This window comes from Zingiber officinale, chromosome 6B (assembly GCF_018446385.1).
Source record: "Zingiber officinale cultivar Zhangliang chromosome 6B, Zo_v1.1, whole genome shotgun sequence".
NCBI lineage: Eukaryota > Viridiplantae > Streptophyta > Magnoliopsida > Zingiberales > Zingiberaceae > Zingiber > Zingiber officinale.
In genome coordinates, this window is record NC_055996.1 from 4798630 (window position 1) to 4808775 (window position 10146).

A 10146-nucleotide genomic window follows, 5' to 3' on the forward strand; every position below is an offset into this window, starting at 1 on the left:
CCATACTCAAAATCCTACGACAGAAGGATCCGCTGTCCCATCAGAGACGTGCTCAAACTGTAGCACTATGGTGTCAGGTAAGCTCCTCTTACAAGCCCACACTATGGTATGGGAAAGGACACGTGTACACCTCGGAATGTGTGCACTCGCTTCTCCACAGCCCTATATAAAGGCCCTCACCCTTCGCCAGAGGTACGCGTTCTACGATTTTTGGAGCCACTTCTTCATTGTTCACTAGCCTGACTTGAGCGTTGGAGGGTCGTCGCCGGGAACCCCTTCCCGACCCGACTTCTGTGCAGGTTCACCGGAGGTCCGTGCGGACAGTCAGGAGATCTACGTCAGCCGTTTGGAGAGCGCCACGTGCCCAGCGTTCATTGATTCAACTTTCGGACAGGATCAATTTAGCGCCGTCTGTGGGAACGCTCCTGCATCCGATCGGAAGCAATGGATGAGGCTGGACGACCGCCCACGGTGATGCTCTCCACGAAGGAGCTCGACGCTCTAATCAAGGCAAGAGCAGCTAAGCTCGTGGAGCAACAGAGAGAGAATGCGCAAGCCGAGCGGTTGGCCAAGCGGAGGCAATGATCCCCGAGCAGAGGCAATGATCCCCGAGCGGACGCCTCCCCCGAAACAATGATCCAACCGGCATTCAAGGGGGAGCACCTCCGAGCGGATGAATATGGATTGGGACTTGGATCAACCATGAAGCGCAAATTATCTCCAGCCTTTCTGGGGCAGGGTGAAAGGTGCACTAATATAATGTGTGCTGTATATTTTCCGTTTGGCTGTATATTTGAAATGCAGGAAGTAAAATGTTAAAACGCAATTGGCATTATCTGCCGAGCGGCCTATCTCCATGATGTATAAGATCCGAGGCACTGACTCAATGTCGAAGACCCCGGGCCGATCGACCGGGCGTAAAAATTATCCGAGCCAAGTCATCGAACACAAAGACCCCTCGCCGCTCGGTAGGGCGTATGTCATCAGTGTTAAAATTAGCCTTAACATTTGGAGGATGAAGACGGTCAGCGGCTAGATCGACCATGGAGCGCGAATCATCTCCAGCCGTACCGAGCTGGGTGAGAGGTGCGCTGATGTAATTTTATATATGATTTGGTCGCCTATGTCCTTGTAATGCAGGAAGAAGAAATAATTAAAGGATGGCAAATAGCTTCGCCGAACGGCAGTGTCAAAATTAGCCTTAATGTCCGTCGAGCTCCGACATTAAAAATTGAGAGACAAACCGGCGTCTATAAACCCTCCGACCGACAGATCGTCGAGCTCCGACGTTAAAAATCGAGAGACGAGCCGGCGTCTATAAACCTTCCGAGCGGAAGACCGTCGAGCTCCGACGTTAAAAATCAAGAGTCGCGCCGACGACTATAAACCCTCCGGCCGAAAGACTGTCGAGCTCCGACGTTAAAAATCGAGGCAATGAATAAATCTCCGAGGGGAAGACCGCCGAGCTCCGACGTTAATAGACGAGCAGGCGTCTATAAATCTTCCGAGCGGAAGACCGCCGAGCTCGACGTTAAAAATCGAGAGACGAACCGCCGTCTATAAACCCTCCGGTGGAAGACCGCCGAGCTCCGACGTTAAAATCGAGAGACGGCTCCTATAAACCCTCCGAGCGGAAAACCGTCGAGCTCCGGCGTTAAAGTCGAGAAGCCGGCCGCTATAAACCCTCCGAGCGGAAGACCGTCGAGCTCCGACGTTAAAAATCGAGAGGCGAGTCGGCGTCTATAAACCCTCCGGCGGAAGACCGTGAGCTCCGGCGTTAAAATCGAGGCGAGCGTATAAACCCTCAAGCGGAAGACCGCCGAGCTCACGTTAAAATCGAGAGCGAGCTCTATAAATCCTCCGGCGGAAGACCGCGAGCTCCGGCGTTAAAATTGAGAGACGGCCTATAAACCCTCCGAGCGGAAGACCGTTGAGCTCCGGCGTTAAAAATCGAGACGACTATAAACCCTCCGGCGGAAGACCGCCGAGCTCCGTTAAAAATCGAGAGACAAGCCGGGTCTATAAACCGAGCGGAACACCGACGAGCTCCGGCGTTAAAATCGAGAGACGAGCCGGCGTCTATAAACCCTCAGTGGAAGACCGTCGAGCTCCGGCGTTAAAAATCGAGAGACGAACCGTCTATAAACCCTCCAAGCGGAAGACCGCCGAACTCCGACGTTAAAATCGAGAGACGAGGTCTATAAACCCTCCGAGCGAAGACCGCCGAGCTCGACGTTAAAAATCGAGACAAACCGGCGTCTATAAACCCTCCGGGAAGACCGTCGAGCTCCGATGTTAAAATCGAGAGTCGCGCGACTATAAACCCTCTGCAGAAGACCGCCAAGCTCGACGTTAAAATCGAGAGGGGCTATAAATCTTCCGGCGGAAGACCGCCGAGCTCGACGTTAAAAATCGAGACGAGGCGTCTATAAACCCTCCGAGCGGAAGACCGCCGAGCTTGACGTTAAAATCGAGACGAGCGGCGTCTATAAACCCTCCAAGCGTAAGACCGCCGAGCTCCGACGTTAAAATCGAGAGACGAACTATAAACCCTCCGGCGGAAGACCGTCGAGCTCCGGCGTTAAAAATCGAGGGGCCGGCGTCTATAAACCCTCCGGCGGAAGACCGCCGAGCTCCGACGTTAAAATCGAGACGCGCCGTATAAACCCTCCGAGCGAAAGACCGCCGAGCTCCGACGTTAAAATCGAGACAAGCCGTCTATAAACCCTCCGAAGGAAGACCGTCGAGCTCCGACGTTAAAAATCGATAAGCGAGCCGGCGTCTATAAACCCTCCGAGTGGAAGACCGCCGAGCTCCGACGTTAAAATCGAGAGACGAACCGGCCTATAAACCCTCCGGCGGAAGACGCCGAGCTCCGACGTTAAAATCGAGAGACGGCGTCTATAAACCCTCCGGAAGACCGTCGAGCTCCGATGTTAAAATCGAGAGTCGCGGCGACTATAAACCCTCCGCCGAAAGACCGCCGAGCTCGGCGTTAAAGATCGAGAGCGGCGCCGACCTATACATCTTCCGGGCGGAAGACCGTCGAGCTCCGGCGTTAAAATCGAGACGGCGTCTATAAACCCTCCGGCGGAAGACCGTCCGAGCTCCGACGTTAAAATCGAGAGACGAGCGCTATAAACCCTCAGCGGAAGACCGCCGAGCTCCGACGTTAAAAATCGAGAGACGAACCGCGTCTATAAACCCTCCGAGCGGAAGACCGTCGAGCTCCGACGTTAAAAATCGAGAGACGAGCCGGCGTCTATAAACCCTCCGAGCGGAAGACCGTCAAGCTCCGACGTTAAAAATCGAGAGACGAGCCGGCGTCTATAAACCCTCCGAGCGGAAGACCGTCGAGCTCCGACGTTAAAAATCGAGAGACGAGCCGGCGTCTATAAACCCTCCGAGCGGAAGACCGTCGAGCTCCGACGTTAAAAATCGAGAGACGAGCCGGCGTCTATAAACCCTCCGAGCGGAAGACCGTCGGTGTCGGGCGAGAAAGAAGAACTGGCGAGCCGGCGTCTATAAACCCTCCGAGCGGAAGACCGTCGAGCTCCGACGTTAAAAATCGAGAGACGAGCCGGCGTATATAAATCTTCCGAGCGGTAGACCATCGAGCTCCGACGTTAAAAATCGAGAGACGAGCCGGCGTCTATAAATCTTCTGAGCGGAAGAGGGCAATAAGGACGGCAAGTGTCCAAGGAATTCTGCTATCAAAGCGTCAATATCGTTCGACCGCTCCTGTATCTGATCCGCTCGGCTCTGTACACAAAGGTACTTCATCGGCATCTAGCGAGCGATCTTTGCTATCAAAGCGAAATATTACATATTTAGCCGAGCGGAAGGGTCACGCCAAATACTTCGTAAAAATCCCTTTCGGATACTAGAGGTGTGATAATAGATGAGCGGACAACACACATTGGCTAGCAAAAGGGCAAAGTGCGCGAAAGGAAAGCATTGCATTAAAAATAAAACTTTAAGCCGAGCGGCCTAAGTACAAAAAAGGATCATTTTTTGGCCGAGCGGCCTAATTACATATAAAAACGTCTACTCAATATAATCGTAAAGGTCCTTGGGAATGTTGTTCAGGAGCGCCACTTGATCGCCAGCCGGAATAGTAGTGGAGTCCGGAAGAAGACCCTTAGACTTCAGATATGTGGTGGTGGCCGTCATGGTGAGGTCAAAGGCAGTGTACATCCGCTCGCAAACCTTCTCTGAAAATTCGGGCGAGCGGATGTAATTTTGTCTCAGAGTAGCGACCCGGCTCGGCTCGGCCTCTTGGTATTCTTTGAAGGCCAATTGAGACGCAGCGAGGGACTCCTGCAAAGTTTTCAGCTCGTCTGTATGCTTGACTGCATCAGCCGAGCGGCCTGCCTTCTCGCCATCAAGCTGGTCCATCAGCTCCTTTACTTTCTGCTCTAGACCCTGAGCCTCCACATTCTTTTTCTCCAGGTCGGAGATAGCCGTGTTTTTGCGAGTAGTGGCCAGGGTTATTTTTTGTCTCGAGCGATTTGACCTGCCGCTCGAACTCGGCCAAGGCGTGGGCCTGATCGGCCGTCTTCTTCTGCTCGGCCGCCAACAAATCTTGAGCTTTCTTCAGCTCCTTGTGCAGCTCGGCATATAAAGGGCCTTGAGAGCCGAACGGACCGCCAGCCGCCTTCAGTTGTCTTAATTCCTCGTCCACCATCGCCAGGCGGTTGGAGACAGCTATCTCCTCCACCCATCTCTGGCAAGAGAAAATTAGAAGTTGTTAGTGGCCGAGCGGAGATAATGCAAACCAAACTTCGAAGAAAACAAACTTACCCCCGTGGCCTCCTGCATGTGGATATTGGCCAAATTTCGGAGGGGGATCAGCGCGACGCGCGCCCGAGCATCAGCCCACATCTCAGCTAGGGGCCCCTTCAAGGTGATGGTGTGCTCGGGCGCGGTTGGGCGGTCGGCCTCTGGCAGCAGCTCTTCATTCGGGAGATGAAGAGTGACCCGTACAGTGCGGCCATGACCGGGGGTCGTCCGACCGGCGGTCGGAAGAGGATCAGAGGTCGGCGCCGAAAACTGAGATCGGATGGTTGAACGTTGGACTGGTTGAGGAGCGGGCGGAAGGGTGCTGACCGGAGTAGCCTCAATAGGGGCTGCCGGCTCGTCCCATTCAGAGGGCATCCGGTCGGAAGAAATAGCTTCGACCTCTGGAGCCTTGCCACGAGCACGTGCAGTAGCTCGGGCAGACGGTTGGACTACGGATCCATCCAATCGAAGGGGAGTCTCCGCTCAGCGCCTCTTTTGTCGAGGCTGCTCCTCCTTCCGAGCGGAACCTTCCTCCTGGACAGTTGGTCCTCCACTAGGGGTGGCTCCTCTCGCCTCGTTTTGATGATAGGCTTGAGCGGCCGACCCTTCATGAGTACCGCTCTCCCCTTCATGCGAGCCGACCTGCTGGATGCCGAGCACCTCCATCTCCTTTGCTGCCGCGGCTTCGAGCGCTGCCGCCTTTTTCTTCAAAATGCCGGCCATTACCGACTCCATGACGATGTCCGCTGCAAAGGAAAGAAGAGAAATTAGTTAGCAATCAAAGCATATGCCCAAGTAAAATTTTTACCGAAGCTGCTCAGAAGAGGAGTCCGTATGGGACTCAGGCCGAAGATGTAGATCACTCCTTCGTGCAGAAGCTTATTGATGTCAAGCCGCAGACCGGCTAGCATATTTGCAGCATGGAGGTAGTCCAGTCGGGTCTTGAACTTCTTCAGCTCAGGAGTGGGGGGTAGGTCGACCTGCCACTTGGTCCGGAAATTGGCCTGATCGGCATACGAATATAGAAAAAATACTCCTTCCAATGTTTATTGGAAGAAGGCAGTTTATTAAAGAAGACTAAGCCGGGCCGATCTTGGAACATGAAGGTGCCCGGCTCGGACTGCTTGGGGTAATAGAAATAATAAAAGACATCCGGTCGAAGGGGGATGTTGTGGATCTTGAACAAAACAACAACACCACAGAGAAGGCGAAAGGTGTTGGGTACTAGACTGCCGAGCGGAACACCAAAAAAGTTACAAACATCTATAATGAAGGGATGTACAAGGAAACGCAGACCGGCAGTAAACTGGTCACGGAAGACACAGAAAGCTCCGCGCGGCGGCTTGTGTGGCCGAGCGGAGGGACTGGCTAAAAGAAGTTCAAAATCACCGAGGATTTCAAAATTATCGGTCAGAATATGAAAGTCACGCCGATCGAATCGTGGCTGCATGGTAGTGTACCAAGGGCCGAGGGACTGGTCTTCAGGATGAGAAGAACTAGCCATGGTCCGATCGGAAGAAATCAAAAAGGCAAAGAAAGGCAGAAGAAAGACGACATTAAGTGAAAAGAGACCCCACGGATTGGAACTGGGGAAAGAAATGTAAAGAAAGCACCGGAAACAAGGAAGGAAAGAAATAGAGCCTTACTACGAGGAAAAGGATCAAGGAAGAGGCGCTGGAGATCGTCGGAGAGCAGGAGCAGAATCGCCGGAGCACCGAAACACCAGAGATGGAGGTAGAAGTCGCGAAAGCAAATGCGGTGAATAGAGGAGAACGAATATTTTATAGGGCGGAGGTCGAGCGGCCTCCACCGTTGGATCCAGGTCACGGAAGCCAAAGCACGCATCTGGCCGTTCATTTCGAACCGCCTCGATCTCATCGCTCGACCACGCCGCCACCGTACGATTATGACAACACCGCCACGTGGCATTCAGCCACTGGGATGCATTTAATGCGCGCGTGCTCGACCTTAATGGGGGAGATTGGCGGAAAATTCGAAGAGACGCTAAAAAATGTTGGGCGTTGGCTGGCGTTTCGGCTACCTCCTTTACGCTCGAGCGGGTAATGGATGCATGGAGCCGCTAGGCCCAACCGATTGTCCAGTCAGTCGAGCTAATCGCCTCCTTCGACTAGACTTGAAGGGGAGGCAAGTGATCCGGTGGTAAGAACAGGGGACCCCCTTCCTGGGGAGTCGACGCCACGTGGAAGTCAACGGTCCCGGTGACCGATCGGCGAAGGATGGACCGACCGGACGCCTTAGAAAAGGTTGAATCGATATGCCGATTGAAGAGTGGTGGGCCAACCATCTGGCCAGCCGACCGGGTCCAACTGATGGCAAAAAGCGCCCCGGCGTGAGTCGGGGTTCCGACGCTTGTTGAACAGGATCGTAAGGCCGAGCGGATGGCAAGCTCGGCCGAAGACATAAGGTAGCATACTGCTAACAGTCTCCACAAAGCACATTACCGAGAATCTCCCAAGTAGACCACTATATATGTCCGGCCGGACGTAAGGTTGAGGCTGGCCGGCCAGACGCCCGGCAGGGCCGGACGCCCGATAGGGAGTAAGGGGAAAAGGACAAGGGACATCTTTTTCTGACAGCGGGCATGTTCTACGTTAAAGCCATACTCAAAATCCTACGACAGAAGGATCCGCTGTCCCATCAGAGACGTGCTCAAACTATAGCAGTATGGTGTCAGGTAAGCTCCTCTGACAAGCCCACACTATGGTATGGGAAAGGACACGTGTACACCTCAGAATGTGTGCACTCGCTTCTCCACAGCCCTATATAAAGGCCCTCACCCTTCGCCGGAGGTACGCGTTCTACGATTTTTGGAGCCACTTCTTCATTGTTCGCTTGCCTGACTTGAGCGTTGGAGGGTCGTCGCCGGGAACCCCTTCCCGGCCCGACTTCTGTGCAGGTTCACCGGAGGTCCGTGCGGACAGTCAGGAGATCTACGTCAGCCGTTTGTAGAGCACCACGTGCCCAGCGTCCATTGATTCAACTTTCGGACAGGATCAGCCACTATTCCACCCATATGGCTTGATTTAGAATATGACTCTAATACCACTTGTTAAAACAAAGAATTTACATATGGCTTGTTATCTACTTTAAGCCTAAGTCTTTATGAATTTATTTTTTGACTCTATCTCAAAAAACATCATATCAATAAAAATATCTTTCATATTATAAACTTATCATCTTTTTTATATATTTCTAATATAAAATTTTGATTTGATTGTATTCCCAATACTTTATTCCTTTAGCATTTTTTTCAACAATATGCTTAACTATTATAGTACGAAATCTTGTGTCCCCACGGGAATATCTAATTGGCTAGAGGGTGACAAACTTACTATAATGAGATAAGGGATCAATTTCTGACGGACGCATACCATCGGAGAAAAAAAATTCCTCCCATCTCCTATCCACTTAGATGGTCGGTTATAAACTGACCATATAATTTATCTCCTGTTATATAATCTGGGATTAAATTATAAGTAATATTTGAGATGAATATAATCATCTATAATATAAAAGTGAAAGTAGTTAATTTATAAGTCTTCGAACATTCCTCCATTAATGTTTTATGCTTAAAAAAAACCTCAGTAAATTATGTAATAACAAGAAGAATACAACTACCTTTCTTCCTGTCATTTGTCTCTTGGACCATTTCTTTCCAGAAATCTTGTTGATACAAATTTGTATATGGGTCTATTTCTGTCATTTACAGAATCCTAATTTCACCCCAAAAAAAATCTAAATTATTATAAATTGATGTAAGGTTGTTGAAATTAGAATGATCTGACATTTAATTAATCAAAAACCAGGGATGAAATTATGATGTTGACTGTTTATGATCTCTTTCACAGAGTTGACTCGACCCATTTGCAAAATAAAATAGTCCACGTACAAATATTACATTAACCAATAGTCAAGGAAATTACAACGACTTTAAGATAGAAACACAAATAATAAACTAATTAATTACAAACCCTACCAACAAACAACATATATAATATATGTTTACTTTTACAAATCCAAATTGCATGCAACTTCTACGTACTGAAACTACTCTTTCTACTGTCTCTCAAATCCCATGCAACTTCTTCAATGTCCTCCTTTAATTTATTACTTGCATTCCCTTTATATCTCCTGTAGTTATGTGAGCGGGAGCAGGAGCAGGAGCAGGAGCGGGAGTGGAGGGGAGGTGTTGGGAGGGGGAGGGGGAGGGGAGGGGGTGGCAGGGGGAGGGGGTTTGATTATAGATTCTTAACTGATTATATGTTAAGATTCTCCATTCTCTCCAATTGCCACATATGGTTTTGATATGAAAGAGTTTATTGAATACAATGACTCGACCTTGACTAATATCAACTGCATAGTCTTTGAAAATTTCCTGATATCCAGCTTCTAAATCAAATGTATTACTCATGTTAGATACTTTGATTTAGGTGTTGAATTCGCAACCAATGAATTCACTTTATCAGCGGCTCTGATGGCATTTGGTCCACGACGATCTTGTTCTGATATCCCGAAGCTCTGTTCATTATATTTCAACATAATATAGTAGTAGTTAAAGAAAAACAAGCTAGTAGAGAAGTACTTAACTGTTCTCTGAATACATACTTAAAAGCTGACTTACTTGTAGGATGAGATTTGATGATCTGTGGATCCTTTTGGGATTGTTGGGGCTACTCCTTTCTCTGGATATTTGCCTTCTTTTATAGCTGAGAGGCCGAGACTCAATTATTGGAGTCTTACGTAAGTGCTTACGTTTTGTTCTCTTCATGAATGAAGTCATCACCAATTCGTTGGCTGACGTCAAAAAGAAAATTGAGGATGTCAATTTGTATGTATCGGATCAGATTGGATCGGGTAGAATTTTTTTAATCAAATCCGAATCGGATCTGAACTTAAATTTAACCCGAAACTTTTATATTCAAATTCGAATCCGACCAACCTAAACCCGACCCGGATAATCCAAAATTTCAATTCAAAACGACTTTATTTTTTTACTATTTTTCTTATAATTCTATATTTTTATCTTAATACTCCATCATTACCATACTAACATTGATATTAATATACATTAAAACATTCAGAATGAATTTTGACTTTATTGATCGAGCAATCCTACTATGACAAATATAAATGTTTTGACCATTTAATCTCAATAATAATGGCAACTTTTGACAACTCATAACAATTTATCATTTAACATTATACGTTACCCAACCCATCAAATCTGTACAAAAGAAAACTTGCATTAACGAAGACAATATGTCAAATTAAAATATGCTTCATATGTCAATCTAGCAAAACTGGTTTAGTGAAATCATGTTAATTTCATGTAGCTAATTTTAC

The 10146-nt window shown here is 48.8% G+C and overlaps 1 long non-coding RNA gene across 1 annotated transcript; it reads right to left on the bottom strand.

Moving 5' to 3' along the window:
- Positions 1-8666: 8666 nt before the first annotated feature.
- LOC121991761 lies at positions 8667-9493 on the bottom strand. The gene is made up of 2 exons (XR_006114711.1): positions 9425-9493; positions 8667-9321 (listed from the first exon to the last, which is right to left on the bottom strand). It is a non-coding gene; the product is annotated as an uncharacterized LOC121991761 (long non-coding RNA).
- Between the last annotated feature and the right edge of the window lie 653 nt (positions 9494-10146).